Raw genomic sequence first — 27,241 nt, forward strand, 5'->3', positions numbered from 1 at the left:
ACCTTGTCGTCCTCTGCTGCTCTCCATAAAGCTCCTTCTTCAGCTTTCAGAAAACACAGCCCTGAGAGCACAGTATGGGGCAGGGGTGGACACCAGTCAAGCTGGACCAATTGATTTACTCTCCCAGATGTTGGGAAGTGGGGCCCAGGGTTAGCCTCTGAATGTGGGAAGAACAAAGGGACATTTCCATGCTGATTAAGGAAAAGGCACTTGTGCCATGCACTGTGAAACCATGGAAAACCCCATCTGAGAAGACATGAAGCAATCAGCAGGCAGAAACAAGTAGAAACAGATGACTGAATTCTGGTAAGTCTTCAGAACCTGGTACCAGATTGCCCAACTGGGCATGGCTTCTAGGAAAGAACTCAGATAGATCCATAACATGTCTTTTCTCAATCACACTAGCCCAAGCCAGTGTGTGTTGTTTGCAACCAAATATTAGGGGCTTGATGTGTGCTTTTCTGTTTGTTGGCAAGTGCAAAAAGAAATAGCCACTGGATTTAATTGATTTCACTAAGGAATAATGTGTTATAGGAAATACAGGTAAATCATAAAAACAGAAAACATACTAGTGGCTGTCAGGACATCAGGAAGAGAGAAATAAAGGCCAACTGCCTGGGAGCTTGAGGGTTTCTTGGAGATTATGAAAATGTTTTGCAATTTGAAATAAGTGTCATTTGCAAAACAATGTAAATGCACTAAATACTAGCAAATCATGTATCTGTAGGTAGTTCATTTTAGTTGTGTGAATATCACTTCAATTAAAAAAAAGTCACCCATATAAACACCAGGGAGCTCCAGTAGAGATGCAGAAATTATCAGCTAGCTTGCTAAAGTAGCTAATGTATTTGCTCATCAGTGGGAACATACACATGTACCACACACTGTACTAAAGACTATTTGATGAACAAGAAGAATAGTTCTTGTCTTAGAAAACTGAACAAGGACAGTTAACACTGAAGCACTACAAGGCATATCCATTGCTGTCATCCTCCAATAGCATCTCCTATCTTCTAACATAAACCATATTCTCTGTGGTTAAGAAAGGAGGCCAAGTCTACCCACTCCCTCCAAGAGGTCAATCGAGATACTCTCATCCTCCTAATTGGCCAAAATGAACCAATGAGAGGTTGCTAAACAAGAGGATACAGGTTTGAAATAATGGTGGCCATTTTGGTGGAAGTAATTGGAGAGAGGTGAAAAGAAGAGAGAGAGAGAGAGAGAGAGAGAGAGAGAGAGAGAGAGAGAGAAAGAGAGAGAGAGAGGAAGGGGTGGGGGAGGGAGGGAGAAAACAAACTCAGAGCCCAATCCAAGAAATTAGCCTCTCTTTTGTTTAAACTTCTTTGAAGTCTGATGTATATTCTATTGCTTGTGTTATGATATTCTTTCACTTGAAGGACCAAGTGTCAAGTACCATGGATGTCTGTAGCAGGCACGTCTATTAGAAGATGGTAGGTTCTATAACTATTACTTTATTAATAAATGATACAGGATCTCAATTTGAGTGACTACGGGACCTTCGTCCCAAAACTGTTGTTGCTGAATATCATGAATTATGATTTCTAAAATGTGTCATAGTCATTGCTTAGAAAATACAACACAGCACAGCATAGCTATAAAGCCCTTAGAGAATAGTCCATACAGGAGACCATACAGGAGATATTCTTGTGACCTCTATTTTCAGAGCCCTAGAGGAAAGAGCAGATTGCATGTACCCAGTGGTGGTATTTGATCTGGTTAACCCCCAGTAGTTAGCAACTCAGAGAAGCCTGGATTTCTTGTGTCCATTTGGCATCCTGCATCACATCCTTTATCCCTGCTGGCCTGTAGCCGATTCCCTAGCAACTCTGTTCCCTTCCATTATACTCTCCCAGAACTGTGGTGTCTCCTTCTTCCCTAAGCTATAGGATCACTCCCTGATGGTTGGACTCTCCTCCCTTTACCACCCACCAGGAAGGAATCTCACAATCCTCACATATACGATATTTCCCTGAAGCCACAGTATAAAGCATGCTACCTCATAACCTTGTTTCATCAAATTTCCATTGCTTCCCTGTGAGACAGGAGTTATCCTCTCCATTTTATAGATGAGAAAACTGAAGCTCAGAAAGTCTAGGTAACTTGCCTTTAGTCACATGGCTAGCAAATTAAAGTAGAACAGCTGAAATAAAAAGTTTCCTTAAATCACCAGATTGCTAGCCACATGAACACTGGTAAGCCAGACACTTCTGTTTGTGGGCTTTACCATATAATCCTGTTTTCAGTCTCAGTAACACTCTATGTTCTGAGAGAGAGAGAGAGAGAGAGAGAGTTCATACACATGGAAGCCAGATACTGACATTGGACATCTTCCTCAATCACTTTCCACTTTATTTTTGAAACTGGGTCTCCCACTGAACACAGACCTTGCCAACTCAGCTAGACTGATTGGCCAGAAATTCTCCCAGATCCTCCTGTCTCTACCTTCTCAACTCTGGAATTACATCCCCCAGATGGTAATAGCTAATATGTAACATGACAATAGTGAAGTTTGTTCAGAAGAATCCAGGGTATGGCTTATGATTTTAAAACTAACTTGTATTTGAACATGATCTCAGCAGGTCTCTGCCCTGGCTTTCTGGGGTGTACCAAGGGTATTTGGAGTACCACCAAGAATTGGGAAGAATCTTCTAGAGCAAACAGGCACTGAGAAGACACTCTAAGATAAGGTACAGAACAAGCAGGAGACAACGGAGACTTCCTCAGTTCAGTTTTAAAACCCTAAAAAACATAAATACATAAATACATACATACATTCACACATACATACGTACATATGTACATACATGCTCTAGAAGGTGCTCTGTCACCAGCTCAGCCACAGCAGTTGTCTGTGACAAGCCTGGCCACAGTAAGCGAGGTCACCAGCCCCTGACAACAGTGTCTGCACAGCACTGTGTGTTTTCACACCTCTTGTCTCAGTGTGTGTGCCTAGTTTTAGAGCTGTCACACATTCCTGGTTTGTAAGCCCAAAACAGCGAGGTATTGGCCACATCATTTGATTCCACCTAATGTTTTGAAAACTGGAAAATTCCATATTCATGAAAGATGTATTCACCAGCCTTCACTGAAAATGCGTTTTTCAAGATCAGCAAGCAGTACAGAAGAAGCATTGGGATTTCAGGCCACGAGTGGAGGAAGAATCAGGACCTGAGAACACCCCACTTAGCTCTGAGCACACCCAGCTCCAGGCAGCTCCTGTGGGCAGGCTCATCCTGCCACTATCTATGGTGGTGTCATCTGCTGGAACCATGTCTCTCCTTTGTGTTCTGCTCTGAACCTGTTTGCCTCATTTCCTGGGAAGATAATCCTGTTCTCCACCTCTGTTTGCCTAGAGATTTAAGCACTTTGGGCTCCCAGCAGGAAGGCTCAGGGCTCGGCCTGGCCCTCCACCCCAGTTTCCCAGACTGAAGTGTCTTTCTTTCCATTCCTGCTCCATGATCCTCTTTTCTCCCTAGCTCCTTTATTGTGCCCAGTCTCATCCCCAATTCAAGGCAGAATGGCTTTCACATATGTCTCTTAAATGTCTAGGAAATGTATTAACAGGGAGAAGCTGGGACTCAATGACCTTGTTGGAAACTTGAAGAGAGAGAGACAGACTTAGAAGTCAAGTGTGGTGGCACATACCTTGGTTGAGGCAGGAGGATTGTCATGAGTCTGAGGCCAGCTTAGACTACATGCTGAGTTCTAGGCCAACCTTGGCTACAGTGTGAAATGCTATCTCAAAACCAGAACAGAACAAGACGGGGCAAACCTTGAGGGAGAGAGCATAGCAAAAGGAGGATGCTGGCCAGGACGGAAAGACAGATAACTATCTACATGAGTCTGAAGGGTCTGGTCCACCCCAGACAGGCTTCTCCAGGGAAAACAGCCTTCAGAAACCAACCTCAAGACCTGCAGAACAGCCCCAGGCAGGAGAGTGCTATGACCAGGACTGTGGGAGGGCGGCAGAGTCAAGGCAGAAAGTTGCTGACTATACCTCTCCACTCCTTCAAAGTGCTTCACCAAAGCCAAGCCCTTCCCTTTGCTAGTGCTACATACAGTGCAGTATCTGCGACCTATTTATCCTAAAATAATTACTGGTTGTTCATCTACAATTTAAATTTAACTGCTAGCTTATATTTTAGGATTGCCATGTCTTTGAAGAATGGAGACGCTCCCAGAAGAATTGCAGAGCTAATTGCCCGGTCCATGCTGCTAACTATCCTGTCTCCTCAAGTAGGACGACAACAACAAGGCAAAAAAAAAAAAGTGTCCCAGCCAAATATGACTCAGTAAACATGGGGGAACAGTTACTTACAGGAGCATAAATGGTTGGCACAGTGGCAGCATCAGAAAACTCAACCCTTCTAATAAAAAGGCTACATCCCTGGACCCCTCCTGCTCAACTTGCAGGCAGCTCCACTAAAGAGTCACCTTTCTCCCCCAGCAATCACCCGCTACTGATATACCAAAGCGGGAGGCCTCATGAGCCCAGTAATTTTCTGAGCTTCCTGTATCATTTTTGTTCATTTGGTTTGTTGTTGTTATTTGTTGAATTGGTGGTGGGGGATGTAGGGCCATGCACATGCACGCACACACACTCGTGAGACAGTCTTAATATGTATCCTTAGCTCACCTAGAACTTGGTATTGCAGACCAGGCTGGCCTCAAACCAATGGTTATCTTTGCCTCTCCAAAGGAATGCCTTCATCCCTTTGCTAGGATGAAAGGTGTGTACCACCACACCCATCCAGCTTCCTGTATCATATGAGCCACCCTCCTTCTTTCAGAGGAAATGTTTCCATTGAGAGGGGATGGCTACACCTGCCAGCATGGAATAGAGACATGCTTGCATCCCGCCCCCCCCCCCATGAGCTTTGTCAGAAATCCTCGCTGCTGGACCCCTGAGCTCCCCACATCCACTCTGCCCCAGTTCTCAGACAAAGGTCTGAGCATAGGTGAGGGAAGCACCTCCCTCAGCACTGTCCATCACTCGCAGGGACTGCCTCTCTTCTGGAATTCCTTCCCCAGGGTACAGGATCAGAATCATTTTCTGGTCCCTACAACAACCTTGTTTAAGTATGACTTTTTCTTTTAATCATGTCTGCACACGATAGCTGTAGATGATTATGCAAATGATTCACCGTAGAAGAAATGGAAATAGAGAAAATTTAATAAAAGAGAATGACAGGACCCTATCATGCCAAGATGTTCTCTCCCGGTCTTTCTATGGCATGTGTGAACTTCTCACATAGCAGCCATCATCTTGTGTGTTCACTTTTTTCTTGCTTTTCTCATTCTAGTTTCTACATTTGACAAGATTGGGCTCAATTCAACTCAAGCTAATAAATATTTACCGAGGGCTTGCTCTGGATCCCACACTGGTATGGAACAGAAGACAGGGCTGACACAACTTCTGCCCTGCGATGCAGAGGTTCAGGGTGGGAGTCAGACATTGAACCAGGGAGATAAGAAGTGAATTAAATAGTCGCCAACAAAATCTGCAGTATAACTCAATCACAGACTTTGCTTTTGGGGAAATGTGTTCCTAGAAATACAGAGAGACTATTTCATGGGGTTATATTTAAAATAAATGTGTTGCGCATGATCCTAGGTGGTAGAATATTTCAATGAAAATAGATAATGCCTCTTGGTTCTTTATTCTTGGTTCACATAAACCCTGGAATTGCCTGTGATTGCAATTAATAAAGCAGTTTAATAAATAATAAAAACACTAGATGCCTTAATAAAGTACAATCACAACTTAATAAAACACCACTGTGACTTAATAAAGCACCATGATGACTTAATAAAGCACCACAATGACTTAATAAAAGGCAATGATAACTCAATAAAGCACAGTGGTGACTTAATAAAGCATCACAGTGACTTAATAAAGCATGGTGACTTAATAAACTAATGATTATTCAATAGAACACGATGATGACTTATTAAGTACCACAGTGACTTAATAAAGTATGACTTAATTATGCAACATAATGGCACACTAAGGCACCATGATGACTGTGGAATCAACATTCTTCTACCACACAATTTTTGGTAGCTATATAGTATGCCTTTGTGCAAATAGACAGTATAGTCTTTAATCCATTATTACTAAGCATTTGGTTCTAAACATTGGCTTTTGTAGTAACAGCAATGAAGGAGACCTATGTGCATGAGCACAGATGTGCAAGCAAATCTGATTATTTCTTTGGGATAAACTCCATAGTTGACTTAAATGATGAGTCAGTTGTTAGACAAAAACTATTTCCTTACTCCCCCTAGGCACATACTAAACTACATTTCCCAGACTCCTTTGTAGTTAGATGAGGCCATGCTACTCATCTCTGGCCAGTGGCACAGAGTGGGCCTTGCTCAGCAAACCTCCTATGTGTGATTCTATTTCTGTTTTCTTAAGAGTCCTCCTAAGCTATGGGTTAAATAAAAATAAATAAATAAATAAATAAAATACAATGGAGGATACAAAAAAAAAAAAAAAAGTGTTGCACCTGAGTTGCCCTGTAGAAAGGAGCTTCCTTCTTGCTGTATCAGGTCATCCAGTATGAGCATTAGAGAAAGAGCTAGCTAATAAACTACGGTGTGGCCACTTTGTCTAGTATATGATAAGTGATGCAGGATTCCCTCCCTCAGTTCCCTCCTGAGCACTGTGGGTAGTAGGAATGCAATAAGGACCCCTAGTGTTCCACCCCCTTCATTCCACAATTTCACAACAGCCAGGGCCTGCCCTCCTGGAAGTTCAGTGTAAACACTGGGCCTCAGTTAAAACTGTCCTACTCAGCAACTCATCTAGAAATACCCCAAGGAAAACTGCCAGTTGCCCATCCTGAACTTACCTTGTGGTTTTTGCAACTGAAAAGTCAGCACCAATTTCTTCCCATGCAGCAAAACAAGCCAACAAGTCAACAACAACTTCATAGCTCATGAATGACCCACTTCCCAGGCCCTCTGGCACTCATTCTTTGCTTGGAAACTTCTGCATCATTTTGTCTCTCTGTCTTCCTTCAGGAAAAACATGGGCAATGCCACCCTACCCTACAAAGAGCCATGGGTCATCCAAATGCAAAGGTCCACATATGACCATCCAACTGCCAAAACTTTGAATCAAGAGGGGATGTAGATTTAGGTGTGCTCTAAAAGCCCCCTCTTCCCCTGAAACACTGGAGAAGCTTCTCCAAATTTGGGAGACAGATGCTCAAAATTCCCTCATAGAGGATGCAGATTGATTCATCATTGTGCTCTGATTGCCATCTTGTGGCAGAGCTGGAGCAAAGCAGCAGGCATCTCTAGTAGGCACTTCTAGCATTCTAGGACACATTATCAGAAGTACTATGAGAACTGCAACATATGACTAGTCTCTGAAGCATGCCACGAGATGATGGTCAAAGTCTAATCCCTTACTCCCACTGCTTCTCTTTTCTTTGCCTACCCCCCAAAAAATAGTGTAATTAAAAGCCCCTGCTTAGTGCTTTGCACAATGCAAATTATAGGCTTCCGAGGTTTATGCAAGAAGCGCTTTTATTTCATTATAAAAAAGATATGTGTAAGTTGTTTAAAAAAATGAAAACATTAAATCAGCCACAAATCACCCCAAATAAAGAAACTCTAACCCTGTCACTTCAGTGCTGGGGCAAGTCACTCTGTGCCACTTACAAGCTGAGAAGTCATGTTGGTTCTGGTAGCATAGCATTAGGGTTCTTAGTTGACAAGAGACAAGATACAACTCCGTGTATCTTGGGTTTTTAATATTAGAAACAGTGAAGGAAAAGAGACAAGAATAATGCAGGCACTTCTCTCATAATGTCATGAGGAAGAATTCATCTGTAAAGACTGCTTGCCTAATGCTTGGTTCATGAGAACAGAACCCCTTGTTCCCATGTATGTTGCTATGTATGTTCATCCCATTAAGATGATGAAAGGGTAAATAGACATTTTTATAGAAAGGACATTTAAGTATGCATGTTAGTTTTTTAAAAGCATCTGTGACTGGGCATGGTGGTGCACCCTTAATCCCAGCACTCAGGATGCAGAGGCAGGTGAACCTCCATCAGTTCAGGGCCAGCCTGATCTACAGGTTGAGTTCCAGTATAGCCAGGGATACACAGTGAAACCCTGTCTCAAAAAACAAACAAACAAACAAAAGCATTCATGAAAAGAACAGAAAGAGAGAATCCATAGTTGCAGAGATGGAGGATTGGTTAGGTAGATCCTTCTGGATTCCCGGGTGATCAGCAATGTGTCTCTAGAATGGTTCTGACTGTCTATCTTACCCCTGCCACCAGAATGCTCCCAGGTAGCCCACCTCTGACTATTCTGTCTGTTCCCACCCCAACCATAAAGGAATCGGAAGAGAAGAAATAACACAACCCATTGAATACAGATCACTCTCGGAGAGACAGTGATGGCGTTCATACCACACCTTCGCAGTTCCTCTTTCTCATCTGGCAATTATAGATACTGAACCACCTATACCAAAGGAGCAAGTGAACAGTGGGTGAGGTTGGAAGATCCAGAGAGCCATTCCCAGCAGATATTTATACTGAGAAACCAGTAGGGAAGATTTCCTGATACTGTCAACAGATATGGTCCACAATAAGCACTTGCTCCCTTGACTGTGCTCAAAGGAAGTGCCTTAGGCAGACAGGCCTGTCACCTCATCTTCTAGGTGGATGCTATCATTGCCATTTTGCAGTTAGGTAAACTGGGGCTTAGGAATTCAGACACTTTACCTAAGGGCATTTAGCTGGTAAACAGCTGATCTGGGGTTTAAATTTTAGTTTCAGGAATCTGATCCAAGTTCCTTCAAGCCCATACAGCAAAATTGGCTACTTGCTTGTTACTTCCAAAACCCTTCAAGAAAATTTCACATCTAGCCTCAACCCTCATTCATTCTAGCCAAGAAGTCCCAGACAGAAAGTAAGAAGACTGAAGTTTGCTTTAGAATGTCTACATTCTATAATAAGCACCAAATAGAGTAAACTCTTGGCCATTTGTAATCCTCATGAAACTGGGGTAGGGATGAGTAGGTAGGATGGTTATTGGGTCAGTCAGTCACTGAAAAGGCAACTCAGTTTTCCCAAAGAATCATATTCCAAAACCATCATCACAGACCATCCAGGAAGTGCACGATGCAAGAGTGAATGAGAACATGATTCCCTCCCTCAAGCCTCTTTTCTGAAAGCTGTTGTTGGCATAGCCTCCTACATTCGAACTTAAATAAGCAGATCATTTGCCTGAATCCTTCTCTACTTAAAGTAACAAACCAAGACCTGCAGTCACCATACACAAACAAAAATGAATCCTAGCTCAGGAGTACCTTTCTTGCAACAAATTTACAAGTTTCACTGGGTTACAAGCAGCCAAGCTTTAGCCAGTCGCTGACAGCCAATTGATCAGACTAGGCCTGACATAGCCAATCAGATTCTCTCTCTAATGTGCTTTCCAAATTAGCTTGTAAAAGCTCTCTGCTCACACTGCTGGCCTGAGTTCTGAGTCTCTCCTGGTTCTGAGTGCTGTCCAACTCATGAGTAGTTCTTTGATCAAATAACTTCTATTCAATTTGATTTTCCTCAAGTCTTGCTTTGAAGTGACTAACCCCTTTAAAACAAAGCCAACCCTGACTGGCTTCTCCCCTAACACACTCCTGTGGCACTCTGTTAGCAGAGAAGGGGGTCTAGAGCTGCATACAATGGCTTGACAGCTGACCTTTAGCTACTCTTCCTCAGAATATGTCCACGCCTTTGTTCATCTGTTCCTTCTACCTAAAAGTCCCTTTCCATTTTTTGTTTGTTATGTTTTTTGCTTTAGTTTGGGTTTTTGTTTGTTTGTTTGTTTGTTTGTTTGTTCTTCTTCTTCTTTTGCTTTGTTTTCTAAACAGAGTGCTTCTGTTTAACAGCTCTGGCTATCCTGGAACTCGCTCTATAGACCAGGCTGGCCTTGAACTGACAAAGATCCACCTGCTTCTACCTCCTGAATACTAGGTAAAGGCATTCACCATCACTGCCTGGCCCCTTTTCATTTCTTTAGGTCAAGAATTCATTGAGAAGCCTGGTAAGGTGACTCATACCGGCCATCTCAGTACTCTGGAGGCTGAGGCAGGAGGATCACCACAAGTTAGAGCATAACCTGAGCTATGACCAACCTGATTTATAGAGTTGGTCACTATATGAAGACAAAATGAAAAAGGCTAAGAAGGGCTGGAACGATGACTCACTGATTAAGAGAGGTCAGTTGCCAGCACGCATGTCAATGGCTCACAACTGCCTGCAACTCCTGCTCCAGGGGATCTTACCCCATCCCCACTCCCCCCTGCCCGGACTCACAAGGAAAAACATTCACAAGAACAAACTCATACATAAACACACATAATTAAAAATCAAACAAATCTTTTAAAATGGCTAGGGAGATGGCTTGCTATACAAGCATGAGGTCCAGAGTTCAAACCCCAACATCCACTTAAAAGCCAGTACAGTGGCACACATCTGAAACCCAAACACTGGAGGGGAAGGGAATAAAGACAAGAGGATCCCTGGAGCTCCTTGGCCAGCCAGCTCCACCAAATCAATCAACTCTAGGCACAGTGACAGACACTATCACAAAAAACAAACTGAAGATCTAGTTGATAGAGGAAGCCAACTGATGCTGATCTCTGGCCATACACGTGCATGCAAGCATACACACACTCACACACACACACACACACACACACACACACACACACACACACCATACAATTTCTTTTAAAAGTCACATGCCTGTAAATCCTATCATTCAGGAGACTAAGGAAGGTAAGGAGTTATTTTAAAACTCCCCAGGGATTCTCATAGCAACAGGGTCAGAAAATGCTAGCTTAGATGCAGAGCTGGGGAATCAGGCAAGACACCAAGATGCTCTACCCATTCCTCATTCCCTGAGCAGTTGACTCTGGAGTCTAGTATGGGTAGTTCCTTTCCTGCTGCTAGTATCCAATCCAAAGACTCAGGGACTTACCTTGTGGGTATCAGGAGAAGTCAATGACAGGAGCCACCACCTTGGGCGGCCACCTTCCCTCCTTCAGTGGTTCAAGCCCAACCTCTATATACAAAGTCTATCACATAAATCCGACTTTCTTTCTCTGTCTCCCCCCCCCCCACACACACACACACAAGGAAGGGAACACTTCAGAGGAAGAAAGGAAAACAGTAAATCAGACGAGGTTTAAGACTGAATTGACTATGTTTTCACTTTCTGTTTAACTCTCCTCACTTTCTATAACTTCCAGAAAGCAGGGGTGGCCTGCAGGGCTCATCTTTCAACCAAGTACCAGCATCTTTACCAATTCAGAACCATGGAGTTTATGAAGTATAGATGAGTAGTTAGGTAAACAGAGGGTGAATTGCCAATGAATCATGGTGTAAGTAGAGGAAGACAGATACAGAGCATGATCTTCAGTAGTCCACAGGGAGGTCGGCCCTTGAGCCAACACTGCCAGGAAGAAGAGTGTGGCTTCTGATAGCCTACCAGGGTGCACAGTGAAGAATGTTCCAACTGCTGGAAGAAAAAGCAATGGCAAACTTAACAGTCGCCCAGGTACAAAAGAGCAAAAAGAATAATTATGAACTTCAGTAATGAGAAATGGGAGAGGAAACGAAATGAAAAGAGAGACCTATGAGGAACCTAGCCACCTCTATCCAATACCAGGTTCAAGGTAAAGTTCAAACCAATCAACAACAAAACTCTTGAGAGAAGCCTGCAGCTGCAACAAATCCCACCTAGGTCACTGAGTCCCTGCCCTGCCTGCTAGAGGCTGAGCTGTTCATAACCCACCTCCTCAACATTGAGGCTCCCCGTGGCTTGGGTCCCAGGGGCCAACTGCTGCAGCTTAGAGAAATGAACTTGGGGGCAAGGGAGTGGTTTGATAGTTCTTTTAACTTCTCTCATCCAGTTAAACATTACCCAAAGGAAGATCAGCTGCAACTGTAAGAGCCAATAGCTCCACCCTTAATCTAGGAAGGTGCTGCAATGTGCCCTTAAACTCCCACCCCGTCTTCCAACAGGGATAGTAGTACCTATCTTTGGATATTGTCTTGAGATTAAAGATAACCATAAAAGAGTCTGTAGCACAAATAATAAAGTTGGCACTAGGTTGTTAGCCCTTCTTGGTTCCTAGCTCTGAGCCTTCTTCTGCCTGGAGGTGGGACCACAGACTTCACGTGCTGGCTGATTCTTCTCTTACCCTCCAAAACAAAGGCAGCTGTGGGCTCTTCCTCCACCTTCCTCACTACTATTCCCACCCTCATCGAGTTGTTCTAGCAGAAGTGGAGGCCTTTGCCATGATGCCTGCTTCTAATTTCCTGTTCTTAGAAACAGCTCAATGGTCTCAATAAGGATTTGCTAACTCTGGTCCTCCTGACTCTTCCTGGCTGTCTCCCAGAGACTAGAGCCCATCTCCAAGCCCCACCTTGATGACAGATGTTCCATTACCCCAAGAGACACCTCTACCCCAACAAAAATCCAAGTACCCCCTGTACCAGGGTTTCTCTTACTGGAATCTGCCCACTTGAACCCCTACCATGTCCTTCTAGCACACCTCCAACCTTACCACAAACTCTTTCTCCTTCTGCAATGTATTTAGGGGAGTGAGCACAATAATAGAATTGATTTCCTGTGCATCTCTTGTGTAACTCTGGGGAAGATTCTTCACCTCTCTAGGTCTTGTCTACAAAATGAAAGTAATAAATGAAGGGATAAAATATGTTGTGAGCCTAGCACAGTGCCTGACATACAACATAACCCCACCCCACCCCCAAGGAGCCCAATCTCTGTGCCTCCCCCCCAGCCCAGATGGCTTACAACTGAATCCAGAGATATGACAGTGACCATTAAACCAAATTTGTCATTTGGTTCTATAGCCAGGTGGCACATGACAGCCATTAATTTTTCACATGAAAAATGGCTCTGCTAATTGAAAAACATCAAAAAGATTGAGGCTTACACAAATGTTCAGCTCTGTTTATTTTTTCTAATTTACTTTTCAGCAGTCAGTAAGAACTTAATGAGCTCTCATTTATGGCTTCCTCCCTATTTATAGATACCAGCGCCTGTGGTGTTCTAGACGTATGGATGGAGAGCACTCAGCCTGGGCTGTGTGGTCAGCAGGGAAAAGTCAACACAACCAGGTGGATTCCAGATAGGAATTATCACTCCTCCAGAGCTGGTACGGTGCTCATTAGGACCCTGGCTAGTGCAGTATGTCCATCAGATTCTGTCGTCCTCTTCTGGGGACAGATTCGTCTAACTTGAAGTTCAGGGCTTTTGTTTTTGTTTGTTTTCATTTGGTATTAAGTGAAAACAGGTAATGCTCAGTGAGTAACTACCCAGTTCTGGGCACGGAGCTGTGCACTTTCCATGAATGTGTTTAAAGGTCGTGATACAATGGGTGAAGTAGCATGACAACCCCATTTCTAGATGAAAGGAGTGAGGTGTAAAGAGATTAAAAATGTGGGAAGGGGCTCAGGAGATGGTTCAGTCAATAAATGCTGTCTTTACAATCCTGAGGACCTGAGTCAACCAACATTTAAAAAGCCAGGCCCAGCTGGAAGATGGCGGTGCACACCTTCAATCCCAGCACTCAGGAGGCAGAAGCAAGTGAATCTCTTTGAATTGGAGGCCAGCTTGATCTACAGAGTGAGTTCCAGGACAGCCAGGGCTACACAGAAAAACCCTGTCTTGAAAAGGAAAAAAAAGGCCAGGTCCTAGTGATGTGTGCTTATAAACTTTGCACTAGAAAGGCCAAGACAGGTGGGTTCTTGGGGCTCCTAGCCAGCCACCTAGCCTAATTTGGAAGTTCCAGCCAGGCCAGTGAGAAATTCTGTCTTAAGAAAGAAGGTATATAGTGCCTTGAAAACAACACTCAAGGTTGTTCTCCGGCCTAAACTACCTCCCCAACTACATACACACACACACACACACACACACACACACACACACACACACACACACACACGTATACAGACATGCACACAAATGTAGACATTCTCTTCTTCCTGGATCAAGAATCCATATCTTCATCACTATGCCCATCCAGCCATCTCTTCTTTTCAAGAGAGATAGTTCTTTTTTTCTTTTCTTTTCTTTTATTTTATATTCCCTGGTGTTTTGTCTGCATGTATGTCTGTATGAGGGTGTCAGATTCCCCTGGAACTGAAGTTACAGACAGTTGTGAGCTGCCATATGGTTGCTGGAAATTGAACCTGGAATTGAACCTTTGAAAAAGCAGTCAGTGCTCCTAACCACTGATCCATCCTTCCAGCCCCCAGTCTCTGCCTCTGTGATTCAGGGATTAAAGGATTGGTTTTTTGTTTGTTTGTTTTGTTTTTTGAGGGGGAGGGTTTCGAGATAGGGTCTCTTTGTGTAGCCTTGGCTGCCCTGGAACTCATTCTGTATAGACCAGGCTGGCTCGAACTCAGAGATCCACCTGCCTCTGCCTCCCAAGTGCCAGGATTAAAGGCACCATCACTACCCGATTCAACAGGTATAGTTCTAAAACTGGTGAGATCTCCCCACTTGAAGAAGAGAGAATAATGAAGAAGAAAGGCACCAGACCAAGAGGCAGGAGGCCCAGACTCAAAGTTATGCATCCCCCACAAGTCTTTACGATAAGAACAAGCCCCTTGCCCTCTCCACCCTGAAACTGAAAACTCAGGGTGAACTTAAAGTCAGAATACTAGCACTTGCCCTTTTGTTCCAGCTGGCCAGCCAAGGAAAATTAGAAGACAATACTGATTTACAGCTAGCTTTATACCCAATTATCCACAGAAGGCAGGACCCCCCCCCAACAAAGCTGCAATTTCAAGTGAGGCTTTAGTTAAGGTTAAAAGAAGAAAGAGCTCCCTATAGTCTAATCCCTCACCACAGGACCACAGAATGTTGCATGGTAGAGCATGGTATGCAGACAGATCTTTAAGTCCAGGAGTAAACAAATGGGTGGATAGGTGGGTAGGTGGATGGATAGATAGACAGACAGACAGACAGACAGACAGATAGATGCGTAGAGTAGAGCTTCTCCAAGGCATGAAGAACTCTGTTGTGTTAGTCATCTTTCTGTTGCTGTGACAAAATACCTAAGCTAATCAACCTACAAAAAGGACCCATTCATTTAGCTCACAGTTTCAGAGGTTTCAAACCACAGGCCATTGACCTGTGGCTTTGGAACCTACAATAGCAAAGTATACCACATAAGGAAGGGCAAGCTATCCACCTCATGATGGCCAGGAAGCAGAGAGAGAGGAGAAAGAGAAGCCGAGGTCTTACTAGTTCCTTTGAGTGGACACCTGAAATATCCTAACTTCCTTTCACTTAGGTCACACCTCCTAAAGACTCCAGTGCTTGTCAGTAGTGATGGGTCTTTAACACGTGGATCTTCTAGGGGCTATTTATCTCACCCACAGCAACAGCTCACAAGAACTGGACATCTATACCAGTCCTCTGGCAAAGAGGAAACGAGTGAGAGTCATGGGGAAAGAACTGAAGTGTACCACAGCCTTTCTCTGAGCAGGAGACAGGAGCAAAACAAACACTTCTGCAAAGCCAAGGGAGAGGGAACGCGGAAGAAGAGAAGAGACCAATGCCCCCTAAAGTCCTTCACCTGTGGAGTAAGAGGCTGGAGGAGACACAGAATTAGCAGGCATGTCCATCCAAGGCTGTGTGCATCCCAGGATAGCTATGAATGAGAACCAATACATTTTGTAGATGACAGCATGATGTCATGATATCAAGTGATTGGACACCCCTGAAAGCAATGACTGCAGCCACAGAAGGGGAATAGACTTGGAAAATGTGACTATACCTGTACAGTTTCTGTTTGAAGAACAGAGATGTCTCCCTGGCATACAACGCCTGTCTTGTTCACTCTGTATCGCTGGCCCTCAGGACAGATGGGAGCCCAGCTCAAGGCAAGGCTCAATCAACACCCACTGAATGGATGGAAGGATGACTAGAAGGTTGTGGATTAGCATCACCCTGAGAGAGCCACTTCCTGGGGCTGTTACACTCACTCATTTTGACTTGTAATCACATTATTAATAGCCAAGGTGGTGGCAGCTTCTGTAATAGCCTTTGTAGTAGATCATAGAACTAGAAATGACTTACTCAAGAGATCAGCTTCTTGCAGTCCTGCATAATTACAGACCACAGGCCTCTGGAAAATATTTGACATGTCACCTGAGCTACTGAGACTCATTCTGAGGCACTTCCCTACATGACAGAATGGGGCAGAAGCTGCTGTGGAGGCAGAGCTCCACCCCGCCTGGGACTCTATGAGGGTCACAGCTCCAGCCAGAGTGAATGGTCCTGTTAACCTCTCCTGATATAAATGTCAGGAACACATACAAAGGCACATGTAAGCACCCTCTCAGGATTGTTCTGGAAGTTAAACCAATGCATTTATGTAAGCAGTAAGTTCCTGAGCTGAGATGTGGTCATGAGGACCAAGCACAGGGGTAATGCCCCTTTAAGAATGTGGTGTTCAAACTGAGCTCCAAAAGATGAGGAGGTGCAAGTTAGTCCAGGGAAGAGGGTGGAAGACCCTTTGGGGATAGAAAATAGCACTTCCAGGTCCTTGGCATGACAGAATCCATAGTTTTTCCATCAAATCCCACTGCCTCTCAAAACCGCATTTCATGAATGGAAAGTGGACCTCGGCAGGACAATGCTACAGGGTCACATCAATGGAAAGGTCGTGCCCATCAAGAGAAAGGAGGAAAAGGATAGGAAGGAAAAAGCAAAGGAGAGTGGAGAAAAGATGGAAAGGGGAAAAGATCTTGTTCTCCCTTTTCCAGTATTCTGATGTCCTTCATGCTAGATCGCCAACCCTAGAAAATGCTTCATAAAAACAAGTCTGGGGAACGCCACATCCCCCTCTCAGCAATTTACATAGCTTGTTAACAATGTAAAAGACCTTGAAAAGTCCTGCAGTAGAGAACAGGAGTCCTCCAACTTACCTGACCACTTTTTCAATCAGCATCTACTTAGCATTCGATAGAACATGCATCAGGAAAAGGCTCTCATAAATTAAGTTCAGCATCTACGAAGCTTCAAGCACCAACTCCAACATCAACCCCAGGAAGCAAAAGCTCTTTAATAAAACAGTCTATTGTTACACGTGCTCCTTTCAGTCCCATGAGCATCACAAATACCCTGGGTGAAGGCCTGGGTTAAGGCAGCCACCCCCAAGACAAGAAGCAGGTGGGATGAAGCACACACTCACCATTTGATCCCTAAGAAAAAAAGCAAAGGAGACATGACTGGAGCTGGCTTAGCAGAGATTTACTTCCCAGGCATCCTCTGGAATGGATATCCTGCATGATTGAGCCGAGCTTTGTTCAATTCTCAAAGCAATTTGCCAGGAGTGAGAAAGGGGCGCTTAGTAAAGCAAGTTGGTCAGTCCTGGATGATTACTTCTTATTCCAAAACAATTACTATAAAGGTAAAATGGGTTATGTTGCTGTAAAAAATATGACTTTCTCCAAACAGTAGCACATGAATTCCCAACCAGAACTGTGAAGCCATGGCCAAGTGCAGGCCAGACACAGGACCTGTGGGGAAGATGCTTCTGCGCTCAGTTAAAATAGAATTAAAACAAGCTGGATAAATGGGAGGAGGAAGCAGCGGAGAGTGATGAAGTGCTCAGAGACAGGAACCTATTTATCAGTGGAAGCCCATCTCTAAGGAGTATCTGGAGGGGATGACAGTGATGACACCCAGCTGGCTCCATCCTTCTAGACTCCACTGCCGTCAAAGCTCCTAAAAGAATAAAGCTCAGTAGGATTGTTCAACCTTAGCAACAGTGACATCATGTATCGGGTAAATCTTTGTGCTAAGGGGATATCCTGTTTGTGATAGGGCAGTTAGAAGCAGCCCTGTCTACTACCTTTGGAATGATGGTTGAAATCTTCCTTCTTGCCAAGTTGTAGTGATTCAGACTGTTGCCAGACACTGCAAAACATCCTCAGCCACTAGGAAGTTGGCATGGGAAATCACCCGTGGCTGAGAACCACTGGGCAAAAGCAACATGGAAATGGGAGAAAGGACCCATCAGGTCTCTGAATCCATCCTATCTCCAAGAGAAAATTGCTTGAGAATGGCCTCTCTCTATCTCAGAGAATAAGGGAAAGGTCTTGAGAGGCTTGGTTGCTGGTTCAGGACACTGTGAGACCAGAACCAATCTGAGTCCCCAAATGTTCTGGCCCATAGCTAGGACCCCAGCCTGCTCTATAGAGAAGCCAACATGGAAGATATGGAAGCCAAGAGACACCAGAAAACATTTTTCCAACAAGGAGACCACCCCTCCTTTGCATGGCCTGACTACCATCATTTCCACATCCTTTGTAGAAGGCAAGTGCAAATCGAAAGCTACCATACCAGGCCCAAGATGGCTGAGAACTGTTTCACCAGCTAAAGATGTTCACTGTTTCTCCAGCACAAGGTGTGGGCATCCAGGGGCCTGGGATCAAGTGCCAACAATGAATGAATAAGTTTCACTTGATATTACTACCTCGGGTGACAGCAGGATGCTGTGAGAAGGTCCTCACACTGGCTCTGGTCTTAGTCACTTCACTTCTGCTGACCTAGCAAGCTGACCACCCCGAAATAAAGAAAAAGGCAGCACTCTACCAAGTCGTAGCAAGATTCAAATAAGGAATTGAATGTCTGTGAAAGTACTTTGCAACTGTAGAGCACCAGGCAGCTGTCAGCTGTTTTTATTAACTCAAGAGGCATCATGAAAGTCAAAAAGCAAATCAATTTTAATTTGCTTAAAAGAAGATACCCAGGCAACCATTTGCAGAGCAACAGACTGGGTAAGACTGTCTTCCCCAGTCTGCAGTGGATGCTGTGAGGAAGCGGAGGTATGATGAAGGAAGAAAGGGGCAGGTTTTAAGCCGTGAGGGATGGACAGGGCTGGAGTGATGGCTCAGTGGTTAAGAGCACTTGTCACTCCTGTAGAGGAAAGAAGTTTGGTTCCAAGCACCTATGTCAGGCTGCTCACAGCTGCCTGTAATCCAAGCTCCATGAGATATCATACCTTCTTTTGACCTTTGAGGGCATCTGCATTCATGGGTACATACCCACACATAGACACACGCATGTACACATAAATAAACATAAAGTCATGTTTTTAAGATGTAAGGGATGGATATATATATATATATATATTATATATATTTATATATATATATATATATATATTCTTCTTAGCTCTACAAAGAAAAAACCATTGCTTTTCAAAGTGGTCCATTCCAAGTTCTGCTTTTCATTCTCCACCCCACACACACACACACACACCAGCCATTTACCTCCTTTCCTTGGTCACTCTGGCCTCTGAAGTGCACTTAATTGTCATCACCAGCCTGATCCAGCGCCACTATGAAGCATTTAACTGCTCCTGGCACTATCCCATCTATTGTACTGAGAAAATGACCATTGGTGGAGGAGAGAAGAAAGGCAGGAGGAAAAGAACACAGAAGACAGGGAGAGAGTGAATGGGGGAAGAGAGGGCTCCTGACTGCTCTGAGGCTTTCAATCTCAGCCCAGATTCAAGAATCTGGAATTGAGGGTGGGGGGGAGACGATCTTGACAAGGGACCCAGGGAGTGCTGAGGGGCCATGTTAGTATATACTCCACACAGGCGACTGCAACACTCCTGAGTATGGTAGGCTTTACCCAGAGACTGAGCCCTGTAACTCAAGTTCTCTCCATGATGCATTCCCTCAGCCAGTACTTGCTTTGCTGTCTATTTGCCAGACACTGGCCTAGGTACTCGTAGGAGCAAATATTTATACAGTGGCCAGTATTTGCCAGACACCTTTTGATGTACATTGATTCAATCATGACAGTCTTATAAGAGCATGTTACCACAGTGTTACAGCTGAGAAAAGTGAGCATATGCCCACATCACCTCTGGCCACTGTCCCCTGGTAGCTACATCCTTAACAGTCTCTTCTCTTTGGGTGTGAACTGGCCTCGTGACCATTTCTGGCAAAAGTGTCGGGTTGTCGCTCTGTTATTAAGCCACATAAGAGCAGGGCTTCTAGATGGGTGCAAAAACTCAATGGGTGAAAGTACTCGTCAAGCAAGCCTGATGACCTGAGTTAGAGTCCCAGTACCAACACTCGTACAAGATGGGAAGCATGAAGAGAACATCCAGGAAATTCTCAGGAACACACAGCACATCAGAAACAAGAAACTAATAATAATATGACTATTTTAATTTAAAAAATAAAAGAGTTTCGCTTTCATCTTGCTAGCAGATTCTCTCTTCCTGGCTTTAATGGAGTGGGCTATGGGAGGGGCCTACATAGTAAGGAACAAAGAATGTCTTGCCAACAGCCTACAGGGAACTACTTTATGACAACACTCTAGTAGGCTCAGGAGCAGACCCTAGCTAGATAGAAACTTCATATGAGACCAAACCCTAGGCACTTGGCACTAACACCTTCTGAGAGACACTAAAATGATGACTCAAATTAGCTCTCCTGATTCCAGACCAATGGGAATTTCCAGATAGCAAACAGTCCTTGTTTCTCAACCACTACATATATGGCCAATTACTACACAACATGATTTATGGTGTTCTGAATGAGAGTAGTAATAGCAATTAGTATCTAATACAATAATACTAAGTGGCAAAGCAGGGCTTGTATGCAAATCGTCTGCTCCCAAACCTGTATCCTTAACCACTAGATGACATCCTCTTTCATATCTCAACGGATACTTTGTTTTTTGTCAGAGGCAGGGGCATGAGTTTGGGAATATTAAAGATGCATGTGCAAGAAGCAATGTCCTATAATAGTGTGTGTGTGTATGTGTGTGTGTGTGTGTGTGTGTGTGTATTGAGATGACTCAGTGAATAAAGACACCCGCTGCCAAACCTGATGACCTGAGTCCTAATCCCAGGGCCCATGTGGTAGAAGGAGAAAACTGACTCTTACAAGATGTTCTCTAACCTACACATGAACATAGGCACACAGGCAGGCATGCAAGCATGCACACAAAGATAGAACACATTGGTATGAAGCATAATTTTTAAACAAAAGTTAAAATAAGTATCTTTCTCCTTACCTGACCCACTGTTATCCACCCTTATCTGATCATGCAACTGACCCATCGTTATCCATCCTTATCTGATCATGCAACTGTCTATGAGGCATCCCACAGCCCAGGACTCCACAGGTCATGTTGGGGAGCAAACATTGGTATAACTCTTTACCTTATTCTACAATACACCTGTATAGCATGCAGACACCCCTAAGTTCAATTCCAAGTTCTTCCAAAAGAGAAGTCACCACATATGAAGGTCTGAACCTGCAACTTAGTGGTGGAGCACTAGTCTATCATACACAGGCTCTGCATTCAAGTTCAAAAAAAAAAAAAATAGAAAAGCACATGTGAAGGTGTTGAGCCTGAAGCTGAGGCTTATCCAGGAGATTCTTGCTCCAGGCTTCTCCCATTTATCCACTCCCAGCATAAGGGCAGACAAAGTGATTTGGAAAGTAGGCTCAGGCCTCAGCCACTCATAAAAAAAAGCCAACCCCACACCTGGGGGTTCTCAATGATCAGAAGATATCACCTACACACTGGGAGAGATGGCTTGACTGCAGAATGACAGCTGAGAAGTGGCCAGGTGAGCTAGTGAAAGCCACCCTAAGACCTGTGTCCAGGACATCTGCAAGCCCCCTTCCTTTATGCTCTGCTCTGCTTAGACAGAGAGTTGCCAAGCCTTTCAAGTTCTGTCTCCAAGTGACCTCGAGACTTGCTCTCGTCACTCCAGATGACCATCTACAATGACTGAGTTTGAGAGAGCTTATCATTACCACGCCTAATTAACTTGCCCTTTAAACAGACCTCTGAGAAAATAACAGGCAGGAGGGAAGGACACTGCTAAGCAGCTCTACCCTCAGCTCTACCCTCTACCGGTCCTGGCCAGATGCTGAGCCAACACTACAGCATTTCATTCTATCAGCCTTCTGAGGCGGTGGCTTTCCTCCCACTTTGAAGACGGCCAGAACAGAGGTTTCAAAAGACTAAGTGTTACTTCCAGGTGAGTAAATGTCAATGCCATGTGCATATGACTCTGAAGACTGGGATTCATTTAAATTAAATTCAGGGGAGACACGAGGAACCTCCCCATCCTGTCTCCCTTTCACACAAAGGTTATGAAAGTTAGGGTCATAGGGCACCTCTGGAAACTAGGCAGTGTATGCAGAAGCCTCCTCCATCTGTTCACACATGGAGCACCCAGCTCTCCCCATGTCTCCGTTTGCGAAGGACAATACTAAACAGAATCACATCACCTCATGTGTAGACAAATAAAAGAAACACTCTCAGAGGAAGCCCAGAATGTGAGGCTTGGGGTTCCTTTTAATGGCTGTTTTTATAAATGAAGTGCCAGGAGCTACACTTCCTGACATAACAGAGGGAGTGTTTTGTCATTCAGGATGTCTGGGGATCTGCGTGGCTCAGACAAAGCCAGTGTCTTTTGGCAACAGAGGTTCCGCCTTGTACAAAGCTGCATTTTGGCACACCACTGGCATATCAACTCAGGCGTGAGCCCAAGCAGCCCTCTGTACAGACAGGCTGTGAAAGCAGATGTCTTACTTAATATTCTTCAGGGCTACTCCTGGGCTCACATTTCCTTGTGTGAGAGTGAGAGAGACAGAGAGAGAGACTATGCTTTGTAAAACTCAATCCCTCCTTGACCTGCAAATAATGGCTCCATCAACCCACAAACAGAGACAGCACAGGAAACCTGCCTATGGTGAATCTCCGCACACTGTTCTGGGCACTGTACACACATTACCCTGTGTGATTACCAACTTTTGAGCTGAGTACTTCCCCACCACTAGACGCACTTTATGGTTGGAAAAAGGGAAGGTCTGAGAGGTCAAGCTACTTGTAGAAGACACCGCAGCTGGTCCATGGCTGAGGAGGAATCTGACCCAGGTCAGTCTGGCTGGAAGTCACATGCCCATCTTCCATGCCATGCTACTTCCTAAAGGAGAGGCAGGAGAGAAAAGGAAGCAAATACTAATGGTTCCACAGTGTCTGTCCTAGCTACCTCACATGTTCTCACAGCAATCCTCCCAGGAAGATCTGACTATACTGCTTCACTAGTGAGACCATGATGGCTCAGAGAAGTGGAGTGTATTACGACAATCAGTTGTGATGGAAACCCAAGTATGCCTGACTCCAAAGCCCCGGGTCCTTTCACTGCACCGTCTATGCAGGGTGACACAGCTTTCCCCTTCATTGCATCTGCCCAACCGTGCTCGAAACAAAGATGGGGATGGAAGAGCAGGAATGGGCACACATAAGTAGGGGGCTAGTTAAAGGTTGAAGACAGACTCAGGCAGCAGCTAAGAAAGGTAGCATGTGGGGCACATGTGTGCTCTGGGTGGAAGATGGCTGTTTGCTAACACGTGTGTGTCATCTCTCCCTCCACACTGTGCTTACTTCACTTTGCTGGCCCCATCCGTAAAATGGGTTCCACTCTATTGCCCCTGAAGGCACCACACTCTACAGATGCACAGGCAGAGGGAGAAGTTTCCAGAGCAAGCACCCAGAAGCAGGTGCTTCTTATTCAAAATCAGTGATGTACCCAGTAGTCCAGAGAAGCTCTCGTTCCACAGCACATACCTCATCCCGCATGCTCACTGTTCCCAGGGTGGCTTCCCACCTCCTCCTCTGAAAGCTCTATAGATGTTGTAATGTCCAGTTTGTTCTTTTTGCCTGGTGTCTTAATTATGGTATCTGTTGATGTGAAGAGACACCATGACCATGGCAACTCTTATAAAGGAAAACACGTAATTGGGGTGGCTTACATTGTCAGAGGTTTAGTTCATTATCATCATGTGTGACATGGGGCACGCAGGCAGACATGGTGCTGGAGAAGTAGCTGAGTGTCCTACATCTACAGAGTTCACACACCTATGTACACATGTGCAGAAACCATAAGAGTTCTCACACCTGTGCACACATGTGTGGTGTGGTGATATACTATTTAGATTTATTAAAGCTTGCCTGCGGATTCAGAAAGCAAAGTCAGCCAGAAGCTATAGAGGTCAGGTGGTATAGGTACACACCTTTAATCCCAGGACTCAGGATTAAGAGGTAGACAGATGTCTGAGTCCAAGACCACCCTGGGCTACCAGACAGTGAATCAGAGCTCACACCTTTAGTCCCAAGATTTGAGAGGTATAAAAGGTAGTGGTATTCATTCTCAAGTCACACTGAGGAGAGGCAGCAGTCTGAGGCTTGATGAAAGCTCATGGAGACAGGATCAACCCTTTCAGCCTGAGGTAGAGGTAAGAGCTAATGGCTTGGCTGCTTTGCTTTTTCTGATCTTCAGCTTGAAGCTTGAACTACAGTGTGAAGGCCAGAAAAGAATTCACACACCTGTGCACTAGTGTGGAGGCCAGAGAAGGATGCCAAGTGTCTTCTTTTAGTGCTCTCCATCCTATTTCCTGGAGAAAGGGACTCTCGATGAGCCACTCTCATAGCATTTCAGCTAAGATGGCCAGCCACATAACTTTTGGGATCCACCTGTCTCACCCCCCTAACCTGATACTGGGGGTGCAGCCATTCCCAGTCTTTTATATGTTTATACTGGCAACTCAAACTCAGGTCTTCATGCTTCCAGAACAAGTGCTCTTAGCCATGGCTGTAATAAAACGCCATGACCAGAAGTAATTTGGGGAGGAAAGGGTTTATTTATTTCACATCCTGATCCCAGTTCATCATGAAGGGAGTCAGCAGGAACTCAAGGCAGGAGCCTGGAGGCAGGAGCTAAAGCAGAAGCCATGAGGAAGATGCTTACTGGCTTGCTCCTCATGGCCTGCTCATCCTGCTTTCTTATAGGACCCAGGACCACCAGCCTAGGGATGGCATCACTGACAATGAACTGGGCCCTCCCACATCAATCATTAAGAAAATTTCCCCCAAAGACTTCCCTATAAGCCAACCTGATGGAGGAATTTTCTCAACTGAAGTTCCTTCTTCACAGATGATTCTAGTCTGTGTCAAGGTGACAAAAACAAAAAACAAAACAAAACAAAAACTAGCCAACATACCCCCCAAGCCATCTCCCCAGCCACCAGCAGGTATCTCTAAGTAGTGGTTCAAACTTAATCTCCATGCTCTTGTAGGAGGCAAGAGGTCTTAACCTGGTGCTCTATCTTACTCTGTGTTTCCTTCAATACATACCCAGCTGTAACTAGTTATTCCCTGTCATTTACTCATTAAGTTCGTCATTCACTAAAGTTGATTTATTTATTTACTCATTTACCAGCTACAAAGTTATAGGTTGTCTTGGTTGCTTAGGAAACATGGTTATGGATGAGCAAAAATAGACACTATCCTTTTCCTCATGGAATTTAAAGCCTGGTGAGCAGAAGGAAATTAATCTATTAATCACACACAAGAATTGCATAATGTAAACCATAATAATTGCTTGGAAGGAACAGTGCAAGATTCTTTGAGAGAAAATAGCAGAAAGGCCTGGCCTGATTAGAAAACATATATTTAGATCTAAATAATGGGGCAGAAGTTGGGGCTTGGAGACATACTGGATCTGCATTTTGAAAAAGTCTCTGGATACAATATGGAGGATAGGCTATGCATGGTAGTAGTGCGAGAAAGTGTCTACTCTAGGGAATTTTGGGAGAGCTGTTACAGGATGCCAGGAAAAGGGAGATGTGTTGGTCCAGGGTAGGGGCTATGAAGAATGGACCAAACCCAGAGCTATTCCAGTTGGCCTCAGTGGTCTAAATAAAGCAGAAGCAGGTGCCAACTCTAAGTCTTGGTTTGGGATCTGCAGATGGCTGGTTCTGCCATTCACGGAACTTGACACTCGTGTGCACATACAATAAAATAATAATAATAATAATAATAATAATAATAATAATAATAATAATAATAATAAAATAGCCCAACAGCAGAAAGCATGAGTATACATACAATAGCCTCTATCTGATCTGTCTTTATCCATCTACCTTTCCTCACACACAACAATAATAATAAATATAAATAAATAAAAGTCCCAAAGCAGAAAACATAAACATACTGGTTTCTGGTTTCCCTGGGGAATACAAAGTGTGTGACAATTTCCTAGGTATCTGAAATTACCAGAATATAGGAATGGAAAGTATTTTAATTTTCTGTAAAGTAGCCACCATAAAAAGAGGTAGCTTTTTCTCCTGAAAGAATAATTACATGGTGATGGAGAGAAGGTCAAGTTTGAGCCCCCAGTTAATCATTGATTCAAGTGAACCAAAAAGGTTAGATTGTCTGAGTTTCATTCCCCCTGTAAAACAGAAGTGCATCTTGCTCATGGCCCACTGTGCCCACAGTAGAGAGCTCTTTTATTTTATCATTTGTTTGTTTGTTTTTTATAAAGGGTCTCATATAGCTCAGACTGGTCCTTTTTAAAAATTTTTAAATATATTGGTAGGTTTAATATAGCAGTTTCCATAATTCAAGGTCTCTTAACAGCCAAAAAATACTTTTTTTTTACATTCCAATCCCAGTTCCTCCTCCCTCCTCTCCTCCAACTCTTCCCCCCCCCATCCCACCTTCCATCTGCTCCTCAAGAGGGTAAGGCCTCCCCTAGGATATCAACAAAGTCTATCCCATCACTTTGTTGAGGCAGGACCAGTCTAGACTGAGATGTAACTCAGTAGAGTGCCCACCTACAATGCATGCGGTACTGGGTTTGATCTTCAGCATCATATGAGCTTGTAATCCCAACATTTGGAAAGTGAAGTAGGAGGAACAGGAGTTCAAGATCATCCTTGGCTACATTGCAAATATGAGACCATTCTGGGCTGCAGGAGACCTAGTCTTAAAAAAAATATAAAAGTGGGCTGGAGAGATGGCTCAGCATTTACTTAAGATGGCTCAGCATTTAAGAGGACCTACCGTTCAATTCTAAGCACCCACATGGCGGCAGCTTACAACCATGTGTACCTCCAGTTCCAGGAGATCAAACACCTTCTTCTGACCTCTGCCAGCAATGAACATATGTGGTTCACAGACATACATGCAGGCAAAATACACGAACCCAAAAAACAAAAGTAAATATTTAAAATGCATAAGTATCCCGAATCCTCCTATTTACCATCTCCTGATATGTTTCTCTGCCTATAATGCTTTGGTATGCCCACTTCCC

This window comes from Phodopus roborovskii, unplaced genomic scaffold, assembly GCF_943737965.1.
Source record: "Phodopus roborovskii unplaced genomic scaffold, PHOROB, whole genome shotgun sequence".
NCBI lineage: Eukaryota > Metazoa > Chordata > Mammalia > Rodentia > Cricetidae > Phodopus > Phodopus roborovskii.